The sequence below is a fragment of the Syngnathoides biaculeatus genome, chromosome 10 (assembly GCF_019802595.1).
Source record: "Syngnathoides biaculeatus isolate LvHL_M chromosome 10, ASM1980259v1, whole genome shotgun sequence".
NCBI classification, from domain to species: Eukaryota; Metazoa; Chordata; class Actinopteri; order Syngnathiformes; family Syngnathidae; genus Syngnathoides; species Syngnathoides biaculeatus.
Window position 1 is genome coordinate 5,133,560 of NC_084649.1, and position 26,887 is coordinate 5,160,446.

At 40.4% G+C, this 26,887-nt stretch overlaps 1 protein-coding gene across 19 annotated transcripts in view; it reads right to left on the reverse strand.

The window, feature by feature from the left end:
- The window catches only part of sulf2a (sulfatase 2a), an 82,493-nt gene extending 56,900 nt beyond the window's left edge, over positions 1–25,593 (reverse strand). For 3 of the 19 annotated variants that reach the window (XM_061831757.1, XM_061831749.1, XM_061831750.1), the window contains exons 1-2: positions 24,405–25,173; positions 24,219–24,279 (exon numbers count right to left, since the gene is read on the reverse strand). The gene's annotated coding sequence lies outside the window, so the exon portion shown is untranslated. Of the gene's footprint in view, positions 1–8,978; positions 9,111–24,218; positions 25,175–25,208 lie in introns of those variants that run through there. The other 16 variants (XM_061831754.1, XM_061831747.1, XM_061831740.1 and 13 more) reach the window with 11 other exon arrangements.
- Between the last annotated feature and the right edge of the window lie 1,294 nt (positions 25,594–26,887).

A 26,887-nucleotide genomic window follows, 5' to 3' on the forward strand; every position in this document is an offset into this window, starting at 1 on the left:
TTTCTGAATTGACAGGTGTCTATGTGTAGCATGTGAGATTAGCCCACCCTACTTTAATTCCTCCATAATACCTTATGTTTGAGTGTTCTTTAAGTATAAGGTTTTGAACAATGCATTGACACACATACACTAAACCATGTGCTATGTGTAGCATGGCTAAGAATAAGCCTGAGAAGCGGGTACGCTCACATATATGTCGCTGCCAAGGCACGTCTCTGATCCCAGCTGCTCTCTTTGCGGGACAGTTCTGTCAAACCACTCATGGGCATCACACAGAGGTGACTGGACACCTGTGCCTTTCAATCTGTATGTTTGTCCATCTGGGGCAGTAAAGCCCAATAAGACCTTCAGCCACTGTGAAGGCTTGCTTTGTTCCCTGGGATTTATTTCCGGATAGATTAACGTGACTCAGCTGAAGACAGAACAAGAACATATAATTGTCCAAAACCGCAGACATATTTATTTCAAAATGATTATCTGGCCCATCTGAGAGAATTATATGGGTCAACATGGCATCTGCATTACCTTGTGCATGCAAACTAATGCAGCTGTCTGCGACGGAGATATATCTTTTGTTTTTCTTGTGACAATAAAGGAGTGACAGATTCAATAGAAATGGGAAGCGAGGGGGAGGAAGACAGGAATGGATTGAAACAGGGTGTGGGCAACAGCGTCGTGTGACAAGCATGACAAGTGAGAGAAAATGTGACACCTGGACTCATCCTTGATGTGAATAAGAGCATGAAGCATCAAAAAAAATCAGAGGGAAGAAAGATGGGTATTACCTGGGAGAACAAAATGAGGAGAAAGTAACTACTTTTAGCACCTGTGTAAAAATACGCTATGGGGCCATTTAATATTTCTCTAAATGTAGAGCCCCTGAGAGTTAATCAATCATGTCTTATTAGAAATAATCATCTTAACGTTATGCTCGAGGAGCATCTTAGTAAGGGAGAAAGTGAAGCATATAGGCACATAATTGGAAGGGTTGGGTGATGATGGGATTTGTACATTTTTACATTTTAATTTGTATGTTTACGTATACTTTGTTCACGGTAGTTTCTTACATGAGCTCGAAATAAATTGAATCTAAAAACAAAATGCTAAGTTATATGTCTCAGCAGAGTTCCAGTGTTGTTACACTGGGATTGCCATGCAATGAGCTCAAATCTATTCATTAACAGAGAAAAGACTATTCCCCCGTGAGTAGGATGAGCTGGAATTCACCTACACATCTGTTCAGGTTGATCCTGCTGAATTTTGGTTGAGAGGATAACCATGGAGCAGCCCTGATCGTCTTTTCTTTGATTGCCTGCCTTCTCATCATGTAGTATGAGGCTGATTGATTGCAGAGGGCTGGAACCCCTGGACTGCCCCTATTGATCCCCTCATCCCGAATGCTCTCTCTTTTCCAATTAAGAGTTCACTAAGCCGCCACTATAGAATACTCCTAATGAATGCTAAGTTCCTGCCAACAGCTTAATGTTGCTTTTGCTAGGCTGCCTGTTTCACCTCCCCAATTTTTTACTCACTCTCCTCCACTCCACTGAATGCTCAATACCTTCTCACCAATGCAGCTGGTATTTGTGAAGGTGCAGTTGATCGTATCAGGGATAGCAAAGGGCACTCATTGTTCATTGGAGATAAGCAGTGAAGCTTTTCTATACAACACTCAGAATGAATCTCTTTACCGGTAGCCGTATCTGAGGGATGAAAATGATTTAAACACCTTTGGTACGAGTGTCAGTTAAAGTACAGCAAACTATGCACTGGGTAAAAATGACAATTACAAAGTTGTGAGGACAAAGAAGCAAAGTTTTGGTTATTGTGTATGAGCCGAGTTTAGCTGGGAAAAGAATTAACCCTGTTTGATGATTTGCTTTAAGTGACGTATTCTTTCTTCAAATAAACATTCACTCGCCTATGTTAAGTATTCAGTCGCAGAAAAAAAAAACAGTTCAGTTGCAGGTCACTTGTACCCTTGATGCACATGGTTTTAAACCTGTAGTCACACTGCTTTGGCGGAGTGAGAAAATCCAATTTCAGAGATCTGTAATTCCATAAACCTTATTAAGGGCAACACAATGGGTGCTGGACCCTGAGGCACGAAGGAGGGGTGCAGATGGTGCAGGGGGGAATCATGCATGCTGCTGTTGTGACCAGGCTCAACACGGGCCACGGGCAGGGTGACGGACACTGAAATGGAAGTCTAGGCAGTTGTAGTGTGGAATTTAGGGAAGTACATGACCACAGTGTTTCTTCCACACTGATATACTAAGACATGGAGCATTGTAATCAGAATCATCTTTATTTGCCAAGTACTGTATATCAAAAACATAAGGAATTTGTCTCCGGTAGCTGGAGCCACTCTAGTACAGCAACAGACTGAATAGTTTTGAGACATAAAGACATAAAAAACACAGTCACTGAGCAATAAAAGGTTACCCATAACGTGGCAATGGCAGCACATTTTTTTTTTTTTCCAATACAGTTAGTTAGAATTAACATGAGTCTTGGGATCTGTTCTGACTATGGTCGGTTTTCACTTGGATTAATCAATCATATTTATCTATAAATTATTTGAAATCGGCTCAGTTCTGACGTACTACAATATTGTGCCTGACATGGGACCTCAGTGTGAAATCTCAAAGTACCTCATCACAAATCAGCCTGACATGCCTCAAGCAATAATCTCAGGACATTGTTATAGTTTTTTTCTTTGGTTTATCGTGGCTTTTTTGTGAATGAAAAAGTGGTCTTTGAGAAGTATAATGTGAGAAAACAAAAAGCATATACACAATGTCATTTATTGTATTATCTTATTTCTATGTTGAAATCAATCACTCAGTCAGAGTGATGTTAGTTACAGGGTGACTCATCAAGCAGTACAACTTCAATGTCCCCATGCGAGTCGGTAGTGGCTATAGAAGTTAAGATAGTGTTGTTGTATTTTTTATTTTGCACCCCATAACTTCTTTTTACACTTGCATAACAATTAAGAATGTTACAAGAGGGAGATGTGTAGGACTCATTTGCAGCTCACTTTTCGGACTGGCAGTACATGCAGTTTCATTTCAGGGTATTTACAAAGGTATTGGAGATTTTTTTTTCTCATTTGTTATTTTTACTCCATGTTGGAAATAAACCAGCCCACCTTCATATTATGTAATCCACAAAAGGGGAAACATTATGGATTGTTACTTTCTCCGCTTATGATTGGCCAGCTAGCCCCGATGGTTAAATTAGCCAGTGGTGGCTTCGTGCAAGTGCCATTCATTTGGAATCTGTGCACAGATGCACAGACACTACAACAACCAAGCCAACCCACATAATTGTGGAGCCCTAAGCTCAAGGTGAAGTGGGGCTTAGTAGACTGGAATGCCCCGCACGGAGGGGTGAACATAGTCCATAGTCTCCATAAGTCTCCAATTAGTCAGTAGATTTATTTGTCGTGTGAAAGAGAAAATATTTCAATGGTAATGAAACACATACTCAGCAATTACATTAGACAGAACCCCAACACCATGATTTGACAAAAACTGTTAGGATTGTCCAAAAGTCCCAAGACTTGGGAGAATATTATTTCGACAAAGAAGATGAAAGTTGAGAGTTTTGGAAAGTGCATGTCTCATTCCATCTGGTGTACAGGTAGCACACCATTTCAGAAAAAGAACATTATACTAAGAGTCTAACATGGTGGTGGTATAGTGTGATGGTCTTGGGGTGCTTTGCTCTTTCAAGAACTGTACAAATTGCTGTGATTGATTCAACCAATAATTCTGCTCTTTTCTGAAGGGCTTTAAAAAAAAAAAAGGTCTTAGAGTGGCCTCGTCAAAGTCCAGACTTGAGTCAGAATGAAATGGAGTGGCATGACCTGAAAAAAAAAAAAAAGGATCATGACCGCAAACCCTAAATTTTTGCCAAATACAAACAATTCTTCAAGGAAGATTTGGACAAAATATCTTCACAGAGATGTGAAAGACTTACTGCCAATTATAAGGCCTCTTTATACTCTCGGCCGTCAGCGCCTGCATTGCATCACGTGATTGACGCAAATGCAGCACTTGATGCACCCATGGGACATATTGTCACCGTGTGCATAATATCACGGAGAAAATATCTCCTGATTGGTCAGTTTTTACTAATGCTGTGTTCCACATACCAGCTATGCCCCCTTCTTGATCGATTTTGCAGTGTAATTAAATGCATCATCTGGTCATCTAGGTCAATTTTTTTCTCGCAGACACTATCCCATGGTTGCCATTGTTTCTTTGTTCCTTGTTCCGGAAAAGAAAGTAAAAACTGTTACCGGAAATGGATATAAAATGTTGAGAAAACAAGCCAATACCAGGTCTAGCAAAAACCCCGTTTGGATGACAACTGCAGGGCATTTTCAAAACAGCTCATGTGGGCTACGCTCGAAAATAAATGCAAACTGCGCGTGGGATAGCCGCAGTGACGTCAGCTGGGTCACCACCAGTGCGAGTACAAAGAAGCCCATAGAGAACGCTTGATTTCAGTTGTTACTGCTGAGGATGGATCAACCAGTTATTACATTTAGGGAGCCATTACTTTTTCACATGGGCAAGACACATGCCATGGGTAAGAGCAGAGACCTGTCTCAAAACCATCACAAGCTAATTGTTGCAAATCATAATGATGGCATTGGTTACAGGTGTATATCTAAGCTTCTTAGCATTCAAGTGAGCACAGTTGGGGCCATAATATGTAAGTTGAAAGCCAATAATACAACCATAAAGGGTTTCCGACAGAGAAATGCAAAGAATAATCAGCAAAATTGTCCAAAAGCCAAGGACCACCTGTGGAGCACTTCAAAAGGACCTGGAATTAACAGGTAATGTTGTCACAAGGAAAATCAGTGAGTTATACACTCTGCAGCCATGGCCTGTATGTAGGCTCACCACGCAAGACCTGATTGCTGGGGGGAAAAAAAGCACGTCAAAACTCTTTTAAAGTTTGCCGCAATACATTTGGACAAACTAGTTCATTACTGGGAGAATATTGTCTGGTTGGATGAGAGCAAAATTAAACTGTTTGGATGCAATACTAGACACCATATTTGGAGGGGAAATGGAACTGCATATCAATCTAAAAACATCATACCAACACTGAAGTTCAGAGGTGGGGACATGATGGTGTGGGGCTGCTTTCCGGCAAACCGTACTGGTAAACTTCACATTATTGAAGGAAGGAGCAATGGGCAAATGTACCAAGACATTCTTGACAAAAATTTGCTGCCATCTAGAAGCATAATGAAAATGAAACAAAGGTGGACATTTCGTCGGGATCATGATTCAAAACATACTGCCCAGGAAACTCTCAACTGGTTTCACAGAAGAAAAAATAAAGCTGGTAGAATTGCCCGGGCGATCGCTTGATCGCAAACAAAAATCTATTAAAGGACTTAAACTGAAGGTTCATATAAGAACCCCACAGAACCTTCATGATATGAAGAGTACTTGTGTGGAGGAATAGCCCAAAATCACACCATAGCAATGCATGTGACTAGTTTCTCCATCCAGGAGACATCTTGAACCTTGTCATTGCAAACAAAGGCTTTTGTACCAAATATTCAATAAATATAGCTGCCGTGTTCAATGTTTCTTCCCCGTGTCATTTCACATTATTACACACATCTTAATTTCTGATCTTATTTGTTCTACATTCTCTGTATTTATGGATTACTGTTCTGGTGATTTTTTTCAGGTCAATATCATCTTTGGAGGTATATTTACTGAGAAAAATGGTGAAATGTAATATAATTTATTTCAGCCGCTGTGATTCTCAGTAATTAAGTTGTAATCTGTTGTGAAGAAGTGAGAGATTTTGCAACACTTTCATCCAAATTGCATACTTTGTTTGCATCCTAAAACCATCCGGTGGTTGGTTTTGGAGTTTATTGGGTTCTGTTTTTCCCAACCTGAATTTGAGATTGGCGGCACGGTGTCTAACTGGTTAGCACATCTGTCTCACAGTTCTGAAGTCTGGCCTCATCTCTTTGGATTGTGAATGTTCTCCCCGTGCCAAACATCCCAACGCATTGTCAGTACAATACAGTATATGCCTCCCAGCCTGCCGTTGTCTGAGTGCTCTCAATGACTGTTTCACTAAATCCTCGTCTAGAGTACTGAAGTGTGTCTGCCACAAATTTAAGCACGAGCATGCACCTGTGGAGCTTATTGTAGTCACTCGAGCACATAGTCATTAGATGGTGGATAAGACAAGAAGATGACTGATAAAACACTTCAAATTACACAAACTTTGGTAGTAATCACGATTATGGAAATGAGATTTGTTTTATCTGACAAGATCGCTGCAGATGGAGGGCTTCCAATCTTCTACTTACTGCCTTCAGCAAGTTAATACTGTCATAAGTTATACACAACTGCGACAAAACTGCAGAAAAAATATCACAGATGACCTAGGGGTCTAAAATTTTATTATAAAATCTAGTAATATGACAAGGTTTTAGATCTTTGTTATTTAATGATGGTGAGCCTCATGAGATTGAAAAAGCAGTGAGGTGCTTCCCTAGCAGGGTTCACACTGCAGCAGCCCGTTAGGTACCTGCACCACTGCAGCTCAGCCACATACTCGGAAATGAATGGAATCTGATTCCGCTAACATATGGCCCACCCACACTGAAATTAAAGTACACACATTCCCATACGCACAATCAGTGCCGTATACAGTATATCTCCGACTCTCTTGCGAGGTATGGTCAAAAGAGCACCTCTGCTACACTTTCATTAGAGCCGCAGCACTGAGATTTACAGACATTTAAACACATCTCCTGATGCTGCTTGAGTGCATGGCCAATTAACTGCAGATCGCACTGGAGCACATCACTGCTAGTCACTACACTTTTAATGTTTGCCAGAGAATACATAAAATGTAATTCCCACTCCAGCAGTAAAATCTTGTGGAATAAAATGTGGAAAGGCATTCTTAATAGCATTCATTGTTGGTTTTTGTGTATAATGTGGCTAAACTTCAGACAACATTAACAGTTAGTTAAAGGAATAGATTCTGGTTTTATTTTAATTTTTTCAAGATCACCATCCAAAATTATATTGCAGTCTATCTTAATTATTCAATGCATTTCATTGTAATGTTTTTATATTATTTTCTTTTAGCTATTGGCAGAGAAAATATTTCTATAATTTCCATTAGGCTGTGGCGACAGTAAAATGGGCGGAGGTCGGTGAATAGCCAGTTGTCTGTGATCCCCAGAGAGACAGCTGTGTTTTGTCACCTTGACAGCAGTCACTGATATTTGCAACCTGTCACCCTGTGGACAGCGATGTGGACGTTCCAATCCGCAATAGTGTACCATGAGGACGATGTTCTTTGCTTCATCAACAGCTCGAGTCAACAGCCATTGCATTAGCATACAATACATATTCATGTGAGCGCCTTAGCTGCTTCGCCACCTCTTCTTCACATTTTCCAGCCACTTCACAAAACAGCACATCAAGAGCCTTACAAATCCCAATGTGGTCACTTATGCATTCACAGCACGGCAGCTGGAAACAACATCCAACAGGTTTCAAGGTCATCACTCTGAGATTGTGAATAGTTTTAATTTGCCTCAGAAAGAGATGCCCGACGGTGAAAATTACAAACATATAAGTAAACAAGTGGTTGTAATTTTGTATTCAATTCCTATTAATATAGTCAATATGTAGAAAATGTCATGCACATTTGTGAGTGTGCATGGGCATTTGTGCATGTGTGTGTGTCTGTGTGTTGCCTTGGGGACAACTAGACAGGTAGACTTAGCAGGAGCATCCTCCTGCATCAGTCCACGCACGGGCATCTCAGTGAGAAAAGAGGCCAGTTGATGTGGGGGTTAGAACTTCCATGGCGGAATGCGTTGTGATAAATAATGAATGCTTTAAGAACATGTATCTCCCTGTGCTTCCTCATTTCCTTCTATCCCTTCTTCCCTCCATCCTCACATTTGTTCATCCATCCACCCATATCGCTGCTAACAGCATGAACCATTGAGACGGCTACAACATGAATATTTCAACCTCGAGGTCACTTCTCACAGCTCTCTCCGCTATTATAACCACCACAGCTTAGTGGTAAATGGTAACACAAGCCCTTGACCCATAAAGATATTGACAAAACACTGATAGTGAGTATATTGGTTTGCCGAGAATATGAGAGTGGTTCTATGGGAGAGGCAACGGCTGCTGTAATAATGGCGAGCCCTTGAAGGAACGGATATATATATATATATATATATATATATATATATATATATATATATATATATATATTAAAAAAAATATATATATATATATAAAAAATAAAAATGTTTTTAAAAAAAAGTGGCCAAAGAAGTACACAATTCAAATCCTTGTCCTTTTGGGGAAACTCGTAATTTTTCAGCCATAAAGTTGCATTTCCACAAACACTGTCCATTCTTAAGCAACTGTACGGATTATATTTAGCTGAGTAAACCACAGCTGACACAATGAATGCACCATATTTTAAAAAGAGCACCCACTGAGACGAAGAGTCCACACATAAGCACTGAACTGACTTTTTAATCTAACGAATGCTCAACACAAAAGGGATGAATTAAGCATCCAAATGCGGCAAACCACACTTGTTTAAACACTTTGCAAAAACACGAACTCAAATGGTGCATTAGGAACTTAAAGTACCAACTGGTTTCTTTGACTAACAAGCTGTAAAAGGCTTGGATGAAGCCAGCAACACAATACATGGGTTCTAGTCTTGTTTTCGCCCGATGAGCATTGCTTCATGCACAGTGATGAAAAGAACAGATGAGTATTCAAGTGTAAACTAGGGCAAAGCTCCAGCACTGTACCTTCTACACTCGAGACAAGTCCTGCAGAGGAACAAGCAACCACCTCCAGGCGCATACACATGTTCGTCTTTGTTTTGTGTCACACACGCACACAAAAAGAATAAACACACACCTGCTCCGGCAAGTCTGAAGCATCGAGTCCTGTTCAGTCTGTTCAGATCCAGTCGGCTGCGCTGGTAGAGTGAGGAACGTTTCCCACCCCCTCGTGCAGCCCCGGTGCAGATAGCTCACTGTTATGGACGCACTGACAAGTGAAAGGAGAGAGGCGTGGTCTCACACGGTATAAATACAAAAGGGAGGGAAAGAGGGAGGAGAGAGTTTCCCCTCAATGTACAATTCAATTTTGCCTGAATTTTTCTCATCCTCCTACCCTCGTCACATTAAGTTGTCAGTGTTTATTTCTCCTGTCTTTTTCATCCTTCATCTTAGCTCCCGTAAGTTTTTACATTTTATCTCATGTGATGCTTACTTTGGGGACAGTTTCTCATCTATAGACCTTGCCATCTGTTGGAGCCAGAAAGGTTCACCTATTCACATGCTGATAAAAGCAGAGGCACATAGGGGACTGAGGGAAAGAAATGGGAGGGAATGAGGGATCAATCTTCATAGGGCAAGGGTGGGGAGGGAAGGCTCACACAGCCTGGCACACACACAATATCCATTAGGCTGGCACATGTGGGGCCAGCAAGCTGCACAGTGGGTCTACGCAACACTGGGGATTGAGCTCATAGGCACACAAATAGAAGAGAAACACAGAGTCACCTCAATTTATCCACAAGCATGCAAACTCCTTCCACGGGTGACTTCACACACCAAATCCAGAGAACCAATTTCTACTAGACAAAACAAACAGGATTTATCAAGATGGATAATCCTATGGAAGTTAAAGAGACCACATGCGAGAGTACAATTCAAAACCACACAGATGCGTACACAGTGACCGAATCCCTCAGTCACAATGAGGTTGGAGATCGCTCCCCTTGTTTCATGCCAGGTATTTCATAAGTGCACATATCACCGCCTAACCCTGACCATGAAGGAAGAGGCAAAGTAGAGGGCAGAGACGTCAATCACTGTCCTCTACGGCTGTCCCGTGATGGATGCAACTGTTTATCCCTTTCTGTAGATTATTTAGATGCCGTCACAGCCAGAACAATGAGTGATGGAGAACTCCTCGCCTCTCCTTTCTCACCAGGCCATTCAACATCAATGAAATCTATTATCAGAATTTTCAGGTGTTCTGAATGAGAATTTGAAGCAGGGATAGAAAAAGATTAATTCTCCACTGCCTCTCAATGTTTTCAATTACAGGGCCTAAAATGAATCATTCATTCTTCAGCTTGGCCAAACTGATTTTGATGTCAATGGATAAAGCAAAAGCAAAGCAAAGCAAAGCAAAGCAATGCAAATTTATTTGTATAGCGCATTTCATACACAAGGTAACTCAATGGGCTTTACATGATTAAAGGCATTTAAATACATGAATAAAAACATTTGAAAAAGTACAATTAAAACAGGTTTAAGTGCAAGAAATATCACTGAAAACAGGAAATACTGTAAAACAGATGATAAATAGTTTTGTCTTGAAAACACTCACACTTGTGGCTGACGTCACCTCTTTTGACTTACAAAATTTTCTGCAGCATATCTTAATGCTGCTTCACCATGTTTGCTTTGGACTCTGCACTCCATTATTAGACCTGAGTCAGTCGATCTCAGAGCCCTACTGGGTTTGTTTTTCCATTAGCATTTCTTTCATGCATTCAGGACCTAAATCATTTAGTGATTTGTAGACCAGTAGCACATCTTTAAAATCTATTTTAAAGCTAATTGGAAGCCGGTGTAAAAAAGGTGTAAAGACTTTAGGATTGGAATTATATGCCCTGACCTCTTTGCTCTAGTCAAAACCCATGTTGCAGTATTCTGAACGAACTTCAGCTCCTTTTGGGGAGCCCAGTAAGAAGATCATTACAATAATTAATAATAATTATTAATATAATAATAATAATCATAATAATTTTTCCCAAGGGTAGCATACACAGGGAGGGATCCAAGAACTGACCCTGAGAGATCACATATATCATTGCTATTTGTTGAGATTGAGCACTTCCAATGGTTACAAAGTAGCTCCTTCCCTCCAGGGAGGACCAGAACCATTTAAGGACTGTTCCATTTACTCCTACCCACATTTCCAACCTCTTTAGCAGTACATTGTGATCTACACTATCAAAAGCCGCACTGAGATCCAACAAGACCAAAACTAACACCTTTCCTGAGTCAGTATTCAATTTTATATCATTTAACACTTTGATAACAGCAGATTCTGTACTGTGATAAATTCGGAAACTTGTTTGAAATTTGTCAAATGTTCCATTTAAATTCAAGAAATTGCTGAGTTGATTACAAATAATAATTATAACAATTAATAACAATCCTGGCTATGAAAGGGAGGTTAGAGATGGGATGAGATGAAATTAAAACATGCCTCTAAAATCAAATTCAAAAGAATTTTCCTGTTCACATAAACGCAAATGTATTTAAGTCAATGCCCATCCAATGATGTTGAGGCTATGAGACTGCTTCCATAAAAGAGTCATGTAATGTTCCCAAAATGCAGGATTGTAGACCTTCTAGAGTGGTGCCGACATGCCAACACAGCAGCCTATTGACAATACTTAGGTACATGGATTATTCATGCTCTAACTCTCTTGCTCACTTTCTCATGCTTTTAAAATGACTTACAATTGCGTTTAGCATACATCAAGATGTATTCCTGATCTAACTAGAGGATATGAACAAAACCTTGGATGCAATGCAAGAAAGTAATGAAGAGACTAAAAAGAAAAGCAATCACTTTTTTTTAGGTTTTTACTTTTTTTTTTTTTAAGAGCTACAATAAAGAGGCCTTCGGGAGCATGTTTTCAGTTTTGTTGGGACAAGAGCCGAGTGAGATCTTGTACAACAATATTTCATAATAATAAAGAGGGATATTTATACATAACCATGAATGATAGGGCAGTGTTCCATCCTGCTGTGATTATGTCCTTGCCTGGGAGTGTGTAGTTACAAATGATTTTTTTCCCTGTTCCTGCATCAGACTGATAAAATATTCCCTTGTCAGCTAGGTGCATGAGGAGGGGTGTAGATGAAGCAGACCCCCTCATTGTATTGTATTATACTCATCACAGTTTCTCATACAGCTCCAATTATTCTTGCGTTGTTGATTCATGGTTACAAGTGTTTTTTCTGCCACTACATAGAGACACCTATTCCGTGTGTACTAATGGCAAAATGTTGTTCTTGTTGGGAAAGTAATAGTTGTAACGCAGCCTGCTTGTGCCATGATTTTATTGTATAGAGTGTATCTGTGGTAATATATATATATATATATATATATATATATATATATATATATATTATATATATATATATATATAATTTATTTATTTTTTTTAAATCTCTTTGAACATTGTCAAAGCCATCTATGAGGTCATCTCTGGACCACAGGTTTTATTTAGACAGATGTAGAATTCTACAAACAAAGGTAATGTGATAGCACCAGTCTATAAGAATGAAGGTATTTCAAACTTTGGTCGATATGACCATGACATAACCAGGTGCTAACCGGAAAAAAACAGTGGCCCCAGAGTCTGACAGATTGGCACAGCAGGATTCTCTTTAAACTAGATAAGAGGTGAGAATTGTTTATTCCGCTAGTTAACCAAGATATTACAAGTTAAGATGAACAGTTATTTTAGTTTATTATCAGTACAATATGTACTTGAGACTATAGAAGGCTCTAAACCTTCTTAAACCAGACACATATACGTGAGGGTTGCAGAATTGATCACATTTTCATCATCATTGCGATACTGACTAAACGTATTGCCAAGGCCACCTGAATCAAAATAGTTAATTAGGATCTGGTAACAAATTATAAGATTATGTATGCAAACATATATTTCCTTTGCTGCTTATCCTCACGAAGGTCACGGGGAGTGCTGGAGCCTATCCCAGCAGTCAACGGGCAGGGTACACCCTCAACTGGTTGCCACCCAATCGCAGGGCACATGGAGATGAACAGACACACTCACAATCACTCCGCGCGGCAATTTAGAGTGTCCAATTAATGTTGTTTTTGGGGTGTGGGAGGAAACCCACGCAGGCACGGGAAGAACATGCAAACTCCACACAAGCGGGTCCGGGATGGAACCCGGAACCTCAGAACAGTGAGGCCAAGGCTTTACCAGCTGAGCCAACGTGCCGTATATTTATTTTGAAGTCATCCCTTTGCAACATTACTCACATCGCAGTTTTTCCCTCATATTGTGCAAGCCTCCAACATACTGGAATATTATGGCTGAAAGATGTGGTTTCTGTCTCCTGATGATGCTAGGATAGGGGATGTGGAGATCACATGAACAATTTATTCATTTGTAAAAATGTAGTTTCAGAGTCAGCCCTAAGACAGTAAAAGGTTGATTTCAACTTGATAACACAAAAATTAGGTTGACAAAACATCTATTTTTGCCAAGCCAACCACCAATTTTGAGTGGACAAAAAAGCTGTTGAGTGTAGCACTAGATTTTTTTTCTGTCCTTTAGTCTATTTATTCATTCATCTTCCGTTCATCCTCACAAGGGTCCCGAGAGTGCTGGAGCCAACACAACTAGCTATCTTCGGGCAGGAAGAAGTGTATGCCCTTAACTGGTTGCCAGGAAATCACAGGGCACATAGACACAAACAACCGTACACACTCACTTTCACACCTCAGGGCAATTTACAATCTCCAATCAATGCATGTTTTTCGGATGTGGGAGGAAACCGGAGTGCCTGGAGAAAAAAAAAAAAAAACGGAGGCACAGGGAGAAACTACTCTACACAGGGGGCGCTGGGATTTGAACCCCGGACCTCAGAACTGTGAGGTCAATGCTCTAACCATTTTTCCATTGCCGCTTATCCTAACAAGGGTCGCGGGAGTGATGGACCCAACCAGCTATCAACGGGCAGGAGGCAGGGTACTCCCTGGACTGGTTGGAGGCCAATTGACCCCTCCGTGGATATTGCGCAATCCGCGTCACTGACCAATCAGAGGCCAGAGATCTGCATAAACCAAAGCCCGTTTTTGCTCCCGCCATTTTCTCAGACAACATTGCATGGTCCAGTATAGGTTTAGTTAGCGTTTTATCGAGTAATTTGGGTTATTTAACAAAAAATATGGTTAAGAGGTGTAGTCACGGACTTTGTAATAGTGACGACGGGTATCCTGAAAGGCTAGTTGGTGGAGTTCGATTCGTACCCTTTCCAAAACCGAAGACCCAGTACGAAAAATGCCTTCGATGGATCAAACTTTGTGGAAGACCGCATCATCAACTAAATCCATCTAATATCAACCGGAACAGATATGTTTGCACGAAGGTATGCCCTATATTTGATTTTCAATACATGTCTTGTATAAAGGAATTCGAAGTTCTTCCCTAGCATGACACTGAGCGTGTGAACGATTGACATACTTATTCTTTGTTGAACGATATTTAGCGATGATCGGACTGCACAAACGTGTCGCTTTCTTGCTGGCTCGCGGCCGAAAGTTAACCAGACTGTGTTTGCACGAAGATATGACCTAAATTTGATTTTTAATACACGTCTCGTATAAATGAATGAGACGTTCTCCGCTACCATAACATTGCTACGTGTGAACGATTGCCACACTTAATTCTTTGTTGAGCGATATTTAGCGATGATCGGACTGCACAAACGTATTGATTTCTTGCTGGCTCGCGGCCGAAAGTTGACCAGACTGTGTTTGCACGAAGATATGCCCTGAATTTGATTTTTAATACACGTCTCATATAAATGAATGAGACGTTCTCCGCTAACATAACATTGCTCCGTGTGAATGATTGAATGAAATCAGAAGCCTGGCGTCTCTCTCAGTTAAGAATGTATTGTATTTAGAATCTTTAATATATCGTTGATTTGAATGAAATCAGAAGCATGGAGTCTGTCTCAGTTCAGAATGTATTGTATTGTATTTGCCATTTTTACTGTTTGTCTTACGTCAGCGCACGTGGCGTGACGTCACTTCAGGAGGCGTGGTTAAGTGCCCTGTACGGAGGGGTCAATTGCAGGGAACATGGAGACAGATAACAGTCGTACTCCCAATCACACCTAGGGGCAATGTAGAGTCTCCAATTAATGTTTTTGGGATATGGGAGGAAACTGGAGTGCCCGAAGAAAACCCACACATGCAAACTCTAAACAGGATTGAACCCGGGACCTCAGAACTGTGAGGCCAACGCTTGAGATCTGCAACACTGCTTCATATTATTACGCACACGCGCACACCCCCCCACACAAGCACACGCACACCCCCCCACACACAAGCACACGCACACACACGCACACATATTTGGTGTCTTCCTGGAGAGACAATAGGCATCTATCTCTGCCAGCTAGGAGTTTGTCAAAAAGTGGAATAAGAATGGTGTGCTTGTTTATATGCTTATGTACCATAATTTATCGTGTATAATGCAAACCCATGGATAATACGAACTCCCAAAGTTGACCTAAAAATTCTGGAAAACCAACCTATGTATAGTGAATTTTTACAACGCATGATTTTGCTTTTACCCATATGATGAAAACATGAAATATTTGTATTTTATTAGTTTTTTTCTAAAGAATTATTCCGAAGCGAACCACTTTAGTTAAATATGGAATACTTTTTTGTTATTTGCTCTTATTTTGAAATTAACACTTCTACTTTTATTTAGTAAATGAGAAAACACACAGCTGTGATTGCACATTTGAATACATAGTGCGCTACCCACTCTCCCCCCAACAAAGACAGCATGACGTCTTTTTTTTTTAACATTTTGGCAGCACATGTAACTTTCTCTAACAATAACCTGCTGCACAGCCACATCATTGGGCCACACACTCTTATTCCAAGTTTACCGTGCACCGTCCCCCTCCGCTCTTAAAGGGGTACACTCATAATTACAAATGCTACAGTCCTTACACAGCATATCAATGTGGTTTATAATGACAGCGTGCTTATGCGCCGCCGGAAATGTTTTTATATAAAGACATGCCTCTGTTGGCAAGCATTGTTGGCGAGCGCACATAAGTGAGGACAAATGCAAAAATTAAACCTGCAGACCAGCTGATTGTGAAAACATGGAATACGCTTCCCGTCACATACCACACACAGCAGCGTGTGAATATTGCTGTACTGACAATGTACAGTATGCATATGGAAAGTCCCTCACATTTAAAAAAAACATTTAGACCAACCTACGTTCATGAATAACGATGGTTTCTAAAAGGCTGCATGAAGTTTAATTTAATGACGTATGAAACACATGACTAAGCCATCAGCAAAGAAGTCGCATTAATGGTAAAAAGTACTTTTGTCATCATTGGTTAGCAACAGCATAATGTTATTTAAATGAATTTAGAGACTCATTGTACTCTGAAAGCCTTGCTCTCACATAAAATGCACAAATACACTTGTGTTTAGTTTTAAAATATTGTATGGGTCTTTTGGTATTACATTTTAAAATATTTGCCGTTTATGGCTCCCTCAGCCATGCACACGCACACACACGCACACACAGTCGATGAAATGAAAACCGAGGTCCATAGGGGATCTCATTGATGGCTTTGGCTTTGCCAGTTTTCCAAAAGCAGAATTTATTCACAATGGTATATATTTACAAAAAAATATAACTACAGATACGATATGTACGATGCAATCATGGCTGAATTGCCACAGGCATGCTACATTACAATATTAATTTAGTAACAAAAACAACATTTTGCCATTAGTTCGGAGTAGTGTGGGCGTTACACCCTTACCTGGATGTCATGATAATGTAAAACCTCATTTGGGCTGGCACACCCCGCAGTAGAGATGTATGGTTCAGTGACATAGGACTGCCGCTAAAAAAAAAAACCTAGATTTCTACTAGTTCTAGAAAGAGAGTGAAAACAGTGCTGTATTCATTTCCGTTTTCTGATTAAAGCATCTCAGAGATTATTAAGACCCCTTGGAAATGTTTAAATAAAATTCTGGATGAAAATGCATCATATGTCTAAGGTTTCTATATAATACTTAGTAGTTGTGGTTTCCATGAACAGAAAAATATTTTATTAATCCATTTTTGCAGACCCTTCCTGAAAGCAGTCACGTTATCGAGGTGGAGAAGTTTCCGTGTCCCTATGATCCTAGGAGCTAAACTGCCTAGGGCTTTATCTCAACAGGTTCTAGGTGAGGGACCAGACAAAGCCTAACTAAAAGAGCCCTCTAATGGTATACACAAATTGCACAAATTTCTCTTGCGGAAAACCGCATAGATAGTTTTCAAATAAACAAATGACATTTTTCTTTTGTTGGAGTACATGGAGTAATCATTTGACTGCGATTCCCCTGTCATTTATTACTCTCAATGCAAATAGCAAATGGAGATTTAGAAGGTTAAGCCCTTGAAAAAGTCAATTCCAATTAATTAAAATTAGGGAAAAACACCTGTAGAATTATCATAGGTGGAAATGTGTTTGAGCTCAAATGTATGAAATTATTAGATGCCAACTTGAGAATCACTTTAGTACTTTGAGAATAAATGCTCTGATATAGAGCAAATTGTTTTCTATAGGAAAAAGATAAGAAATAAAACTAGCAGTGGTGTCGCGATCACAAAGGTGGAAGTCACTCACATCCAACAAAATGTGCAGAGAGGCACACACATCTCTCAATGTACAGTATTCAAGTCCACAGCAGGGTGACAGAAATTGAAGAACGGCTTGCAGACTGCGGGATTCACAGATCAAAGAGTGCTCCCCCCAAGTGCAACACACTCCTTCAAACCGCCTTTTTCCCCAAGAGATCTGTGATCTCAAGGAACGGTAGGCGCTATGGGCCAAGAGCCAGCATATCTCTAAGACAATTAGCTGAACCCCCTTTGACGGTGTCTTATTTGCATTCGTAATGTACAGCACTCAGTGTAATGTCTGCCAAACATATTAATAAGAAGCGCTTGTGGGCTTGCCTAACAAGGCACCCCAGTGTTTCCAGCACAAGCACATTTGTAATCAGTTTAAAGCGTTGTGAGGAAGGCACGCAAAGGAGGGAAACCATTGGGGCTAACAATTTCACACTGCGACTACATGGAGTGATTAAGGCTGTGACTGCTTCCAGTATGTTTGTCGGAATGTGTGTCTGAATTTGTTTGGTTTATGCATCTAAGTGTATTCTCCCATTGAAGTTAAAAATACCCTCTTCCATCTCCTTCGCTTTCCAAAGTCTGTCTCTCAAAAACTTATTTTGCCTGGCATCATTAAGACTGATTATACATTACCACAGTTTGCCCAGTAGTAAACTATACAGTGAACCCATGCCCATTCGTGGTTTACCATTCACAGCCCCGCATATTCCCGGATTTTGATCTCCAAGTTGTTGGGTTTTTTTTTTTTTAACCGTATTGTCACGATCATAAAGGTACTCACTTTCATATTTACAGCACTATTGGGGTCCTTAGTATCACATCAGCATGTCGCTAAGCATGCTGGGAGCATGGAAATTGCATTTAAAGTGCATGTTTTGTGTCAATTATTCCATCAGTCATTTGTTTTCTTTCTAGTTATGCTATTGTTTGCTGTGGTGTGAACATTTTAGTGCAGTGTGTGAGGCAATATAAGCTTCTTCTGCTTACAAATGTGAAATGTAATTATTCCTCACTGCCCCGTGAGCGCCATCATATGGTAGTCTGCATACAAGCTGGCATTCATGCTGACAGTGTAACCAGTGTGTATGAAACTCCATCCATTATTTGCAGATTTTGGTTATATGCGGGGATCTAAGGAACATAACCCCTGCAAATAACGGGAAAACACTGTATAAATACTTATGTATATTTCATGCACATAACTTGTATACTCATGCACTAACCAGACACCTCATTACATAAGCCACACCTGCCCGATTGATGAATTCTGATTCAAAACCTGCATCCAAAATGTGCTGCATCAGACTGAGAGCTTAGTTAGTATTTGTCACTGTATTGCAACTAAAATTAAGTTAATACAGCTAGAGTTAAATTGAATACCGTTGCTTATGTTATTCTATCAAGAACATTTACATCTTTGAGAAGGTGAAGGTTTTGGTATAATCCAGCTTTTGGAGCTTCATGTTTTGAGTGTATGTTGTGTACATACGTACACTGGATATAGAAGCCTCTTTAATAAATTATTGATGATGGTAGCATGAGTATGAGCACGAGTGATATACAGCATGTAAAATAAATGGTTTTTGCAGTGTTGTACTCAAAAATATCCCATGTTAATTCACTGTACTATTTTCACACATATTGTAACAAAGCATACAGCGCCATAAACATTTAATTGCAGTTCCAAATGCAATGCAGCAATCTCTAAAGTCAATGTTAGAATGAAGGGCCTAAATTGTAAATAAAAAGACTCAAAACAAATATGTAAATTAGCAAGCAGCTGTGTTTGGTGCTCTCAATAATTAATGGCTTGTTTGTACCAGAGTGGACTTTTCTTCTTTTTAGTGTCGCAATGTGCATCTGCAAGTGAACACTCCGTGGCATGCAATTAGGAGCTGATGGGCACTAAACCAAATGAATGACACCACCATGGAACTAAACATTGCTGCTGGAAGAAGGTGTTCTATCGTGTTTATTTCTGTACTCCTTAATGCCAAATACCTGAGAAGACAAATGAAAACATCAACATATTCGATGAGACGTTCTGGATTCTGAGAGCACACGCAGATGTTTTACGAGCCCTCAGTGACTACTAAAAACATAGCAGACTTTATAAAGTCCTTCTCCTTATTTCTACCCACTGGCTATATCTGAATGGCTGCCCTGAAGCAGGCCTGCAAGCAGGCAAACGACAAGTGGGAGGATGAAATAACTCCTTCCCGGGAGAGGGAGCAAGATGATGAATTGTGTAAAATCTCACTTGCCGATGAATTTTAAAGACGGAGTGTAAGGCAGGAAAGAGCTGATGCTGACAGAGCACAGGACAGCTTATTAAAGTCTGTCTTTCTGTCCAGCCATGTGACAAGTCGCTCCTTAATGAGCAGTCTGAAGTCAAACAAGAGAAATACCAACACAAGAAATTACGAGGCTCATCGCTTCCTGTTTGCCTGCGCTCAGATACGACTGGGTAATCTCTCTATCGGGTCTGCCGCCATCCATTCAGTCAAATGACATTCTATGAAGCCTGGGTTCATTTGCATAACTGCACTCTATGTCTCCAGTCAGACTGGTGGCATGTTTTTATGCAGTTAATTAGATTCTGGAATTACTTTTTCCAAAAGAAAGAAAATACAAGATGGACGCTCCTCCGCTTGCTCTTTTATTCTCATTTGGAAGTGACAAGATAAAATTGTGTATGAGGGTAATTGCGTAGCAGGGTTGGAATTACAACTGGAGTGAAATAATTTATAAATGTAGTGTAGGAGCTAAACTCTGGTCCAATTTCTGCCTATTTAGCATGCACGCTGTGAACTGTTCCCTTTGACACGGCAAACCTCATTAAGATAGAGCAAACTCATTCACTCGAGAATGAAAAACTAATTCCCCATACTTTTTTTCCCCTCTTAGAGATATACAGACAAACCTAAATAGGGTCTTCAGGGACAAGCACACATGAAGGCAGAGCTTTTCTCGCCAATTCTCATCATCACGCTTTTACTGTGAACTAAACTGATGGACACAACCTTAAGTACCTTTTGAACCGATGCTGTCAAGATGAGGACAAGCGCGACCGAAACTTTAATGCTGCGAACCCATGCTGGACAAACTGTCAAAGAGATCAGACTCGCATGTCTATTCTTGCTCATAAATCATATATCGTGTAGCATAACCTTTGGATAAAGACAAAGTGGATGGTGGAGGGAGATTAAAGGGAGAAAGGGGCTGCAATCGGCAGATGTCCATTAACTGAGCACGCAGCACGGGATGTGACATTTAGCGAGAACAGCCAAATGTCATGTCAATTAATCAGGAACACCAACACCGGCTGCATCAATACTCGTACTGCCTCACACTCTGTCTTTGAGCATGCACGCACACCACATCTCTGTCTGCAAAAGAGCACTATCGAGATGGAGTGCTGTGGCTTGTATCTTACCCTTAATAATATTTCTCCTTCTTCAGCTTGGAACCACACAGAGAAATGGAATGGATCCATCACTTACACAATCACAGAGTAGGGCCCAGGAGATGGAAAACATTTTCAACTGCGGGGAGTTGCAAATTGCTTTTGAATAACCACAGTCTAATTGATGGGAAAAGAATGTGCTGTCATAAACTGTTATCAACACATTTTTCACTTTCTACATGCTCCGAGCCAGTTTTCTGTGTCTTTTTTTTTGTTCCCTATCCCACTCTCTCCTTGGTGTAGTGACAATTTTTTCTAACTATTTCTGCTCGGGGACCAACATACTGGAACAAGTGGCTCATTATGAGTAAACACACATCAAAACGCAATACAGCTGGAAACCCTTCAGAGGAGTGACAAAGTCAGGGAGAGAAGAAAAGATAAATACACGAGACACTCCACGGTATTGACAGTAGAAGGGTTAACCATACACAAGCAGAGGAGAGGCAACCTCAGGTCCAACATGCATGAAGGAATTAACAAGTATATTGCTTATAAGCTCATGTGTTCACTTTTCAACACACATGAAGCAGCTGTATGAATATATATCCATCCATCCATTTTCTTCACTGCGTGTCCTCACGAGGGTCGCGGGAGTGCTGGAGGCTATCCCAGCTGTCAACGGACAGGAGGCGGGTACACCCTCAATTGGTTGCCAGCGAATCGCAGGGCACATGGAGACAAACAGCCGCACTCACAATCACACCAAGGGGCAATTTCGAGTGTCCAAATAATGTTGCATGTTTTTGGAATGTGGGAGGAAACCAGAGTGCCCGGAGGAAACCCACGCAGGCACGGGGAGAACATGCAAACTCCACACAGGCTGGTCCAGGATTGAACCAGACACCTCAGAACTGTGAGGCCAATGCTTTACCAGCTGAGCCACCGTGCCGCCCTACAAGTATAGAGTGAAGAAAATAAGTATTTGAACACCCTGCTATGTTGCAAGTTCTCCCACTTAGAAATCATGGAGGGGTCTGAAATTCTCATCGTAGGTGCATGTCTACTGGGAAAGATATAATATAAAAAGAAAAATCCAGAAATCACAATGTATGATTTTTTAATGATTTATTTCTGTGATACAGCTGCAAATAAGCATTTGAACACGTGTCTATCAGCTAGAATTATGACCCTCAAAGACCTTTTAGTCCGCCTTTAAAAGTCCATCTCCACTTCATGTATTATCCTGAATCAGATGCACCTGTGTGAGGTCGTAGCTGCATAAAGGCACTTGTCCACCCCATACAATCACTAAAACCCAAACTTGTAACATGGCCAAGACCAAAGAGCTGTCGAAAGACACCAGAGACAAAAATTGTACAACTCAACACGGCTGGAAACGGCTACGGAGAAATTGCCAGGCAGCTTGGTGAAAAAAGGTCCACTGTTGGAGCAATCATTAGAAAATGGAAGAAACTAAACATGACGGTCAATCTCAATCTGAGTGGAGCCCCATGCAAGATATCACCTTGTGGGGTCTCAATGATCCTTAGAAAGGTGAGAAATCAGCCCAGGACTACACGACAGGACTTGGTCAATGACCTCAAAAGAGCTGGGACCACCGTTTCCAACGTGACTGTTGGTAATACAGTAAGACGTCAGGTCAAATAGTGGAGCGCGGCGTCCAAAGCAAACATGGTGAAGCAGCAATTAGCGATTACGCTGCACAGAAATGGAATAAGTTGCCAACAGAGGTGAGGTCAGCCCCAAGGGTGAACTTTTTTAAATCCAGGTTGAAAACTCTTTTTTCCTCATGCTTTTTAGAATATATCCACTTTTTGATCATATCATTTGCACTGTATGCGGTTTTAACTGTCTTTTTTATATTTTGTTTGTCATTTGTATTGTTTTTTTATGCCGTTTTAAATGTTTTAACTCTTTGTTTTCAAATGCCTGTATTTGTGTAAAGCACACTGAGTTACCTCGTGTATGAAATGCGCGATACAAATAAATATGCTTTGCTTTTCCAATTCTGTTTTAAACCATGGTTACAAACATCTAAAATTAAAACTCAGCAGTCTGTTTTGCACAAAATTAACATTTCTGATAGACTTTTGGCAGCTCTCCATTAGTGTATGGCAGGGGGCGGGGGCTGCTGTGTCGGCCACCTTAAAAATCACCGTTATGAATAGTTCTGGAGCAGTGCTCCTTGCACTCTGAGTATCATGGGCACACGGTAAAAGTCCAATCACGCCAATATTCTCTGCTCAATAAAATAACATGGCCAAAAATCTACAATAGCGCAAACGGCCCAGCGTGACAGGAAAAAATGTGGGGAGTGTAAAGTAAAGGACAAAATAATTGAGCTGTTGCTCACAGGCTGCTGATGAAGGCAGCAAGTATTGTTACAAACATGGGGCGAACATATGAACTCAACATGGGACGGCCTGAGCCAAGATTCTAATATTCATCCATCCATTATCCAAGCTGCTTATCCTCACATGGGTCACGGGAAAGCTGGAGCCTATCCTAGCTAGCTTCGGGCGAAAGGCAGACTACAACTTGAAATGGTCGCCAGTCAGTCGCAGGGCAGATATCGACACAATCACTGAGCGGGAATCGATCGATATCCCCTGCCCGCACCAAAAGCAGGCGTGTGTACCACTACACCATTAGCGACTCACTAAGATTTTAATAGTCAATCAAATAGTATCAACAAAAAACATTGATGACATTATAATTGGAACCTACCCCCTACTTTTGTTTTACAGTTTCATGGAATTGTCTTGCATCATAAATAATTGGAGGTTATGTGTTGCAATACATTGAACGATTTGTAGTTTTTGTACTTTTGAACATTAATAATAAAGGGATCAGAGTTATGTCTTGTAGAGTTTTTTTTTATGTTTGTGAACGATTGGCTACTTGAAGTGAAACGATCACATAACTTATTTCGGGTTTAGGCTTCCTGATCAACTCTATAAGTTTATGTTTGTTTAGTTCATTTTTCACCCAGCCATCCATTTTCTGTACCTTTTATCCTCACGAGGGTCGCGTGAGTGCTGGAGCCTATCCCAGCTATCTTTGGGCAGTAGGCGGGGACCCCATTCCCATTATTTTTTGCAAATGTACATGGGAAACTAAAAATGTTTTACAATGTGGCATGGATGAGAAAATTTGCTCTGAAATATAGTATAGGAACACTCATCTCTCTTACCTCGATTATGCATGCCACCTTAGTCACTTTCAAGTGAGGCCTCTCGACAAGTAGTAGTTGCCTGGAGCAGGAAAAATAGATCAACTCAAAGAGTGAATGACCTTCAGTGACAGCCTCGTGTTGTGCTACTTTATATCAAGGCCTACCACTGCCCCAGCAATCTTGTGAATTCAGAATGAATCTTACTTTAGTGTGTTGTTTGGATGTCCAGCCATTAATTTTAACTTGTCCTCATTAAGATTGGGGCTAAGCTTTAGCCAGCACCTGTTGACAGTGTATACTGGACACCAGATAATCGGAGAGCACTTCGTCAAACAATCATTCATGCTCACACTGACACTTGTGGGACATTTCAGACCAGAGGTGTCCACACTTTCTCCTCTTATTCCTCCATGCAGAAAAATTAAAGGATTCAAGGGCCACTGAAATTTTTCGCCTTTGATTTCTTAAAAGCAAGCCACCAAGCAATTACACAATGTTTAGAATTTGTAGTTATTACCAAATCTCACCTACGTCACAGATTTCTATAAAAAGTGATAAGGCAAATTTGGCACAAGAATAGATTTAACCCTACAGTGACTTGATCTCTACATTCAAAACCAAAACAACAGCAATCTGTAGTAAACTGACCGTTTTTTTTCCAACCATCTTTAACGTGATTTGTTAACAGGTGGCATCTTAACACGGAACACAAAGTGAAAGATACAATTTTTTGCTTATTAACATTAATGACTGACTGAGGCACTTAAGCAAAACAAACAACTGCAAGATACTTTCCTGAAAGTGTTGCGCTGAGTATGATTATTCCTGTAAAAGCAGAAGTAACGTGTAGCTGTACCTAATGTCGTGGCCTGTAAGCGTTTTACCATAAGTGCTGTACCACGGAATGTGTCAGGTTTCAAAATGTAAAGTACTTTGAATCCAAGCAACGACTGTGGGTTACGAATGACGTATTTAGCGACTACAGTACGGTACAATCAGTTAACCTACCTCGTGTGACGCCATATCTGCGCGCCTGCAGCGGATAAGCAACGGCAGGCTAATGTTGACTTGCAGCGTCACCTGCTGCGCTGTATCGAAACGGTGCTGGATTGTTTATCCATGACTTCCAAATGAAAGGTCCACTTATTATCCATCCATCCATCCATCACTTTTCTTCTCCACTTATCCTCACCCTCCAGAAAAAAGGTCCACTTATTATCCATCCATCCATTCATCCATTTTCTTAGCCACTTATCCTCTCAAAGGTCGCGGGGTCCACTTATTATGAGGATACTAATTTCCTTTCAATTATATAGGTCATATATCGACGATCAAAAAGCCACGAGGATGTGCCTCGGTCTTTAAAAACAGCTTTTAGTTACGTGACGTTCCGTAGCGTTTAGCCCAGAGGAGTGGTAATTCTTAACAACTTGAACGCCTCATATAACTTGAACGCAACGCTGCCTTTTGAACGCGCTATGCATATTTGACTTAATTGAAGGTCTAATGTAATCGTTATCTATTATTTTTAATCTAACAGGACAAGCCGAAAGAAACTACTACATATCAATATTATTGATTAGAATTATATGTGCAATGGTGTTATTAACATCGCATTCTAATTTTTGTATTTTATATGTACCGTGTGTATGAATGAGTATACACTGAATACATTTTTAAAAATGAAAAATAAATGTATTTCTATAGAGTTCATCCACACAAGTGTATTATTATTTTAGTCAAACATTAAGTTTCTTGTAATTATTTTTCTGACACACGGGGGCGCCATTAGAACAAGTAACACAACTGTACTCTACACAAAGTGTCAGGATTCACTGACCACAGGTCAAATTAAATGCCATTTGAGGGGGGTGGGGGGGATTCAAGAATATTTAAGCAAAAGGGTTATTATAATCGTGTTGACTTTGCATAAAAAAACTAATGTTTTATCTTTTTTGCAAGAAGAGACCGAATTGCACAAAATGTAACTTAGTGGACGTAATCATTTAAGTGTGAGTCAAAACAACTAGCTCTAACTTGACCGGGTGAAACTCATTTTGAGATCATAAACAGCATTGTTCCTTCGAGCATCTTTTGTTCCTGAGGGTTGTCTATGCTGTAGGAAGAATTTGCTTGGCTTACATAAATTCACACCAGCGTTATGGGAGAGCAATACTCAGAGTTTAGCAATAACTTGTAAATCCTGCCTCTATGAGCCCTCATCAAAGGTGCATGTTTAGTTTTCATTATTTCCTTAAGCTTCAAAGGTCATGGAGAGGATGCATTGTATACCCAAATGGTTACTCATTTCCAATGACTGTCTAGTAACTGAAAGAGCACTATTTTTACTCTCAGCTTCTCCTGAGGCCTGTAGAAGTTTCCTTGGCCAAGATCCTGAACCTCCCAATTGTGCTTCATCATCGTGACTTTTCTTATTTACAGTATCAGCTTTATCGGACCCTACCACTTCTATTTGAGGAGTCAAAACAATGGAGGTTCTCATTGACATTTTCCCAAAAATAACAGCAGATTCTTAGCAGATGAAACAACAATGTATGTTCAGGCAGAGCAGCCCATAATTTATTTGTGTGTGTGTGTGTGTGTGTGTGTGTGTGTGTGTGTGTGTGTGTGTGTGTGTGTGTGTAAAAATGTCTTGTATGAACCAAAATAGCTTTTTGCTAAATGGA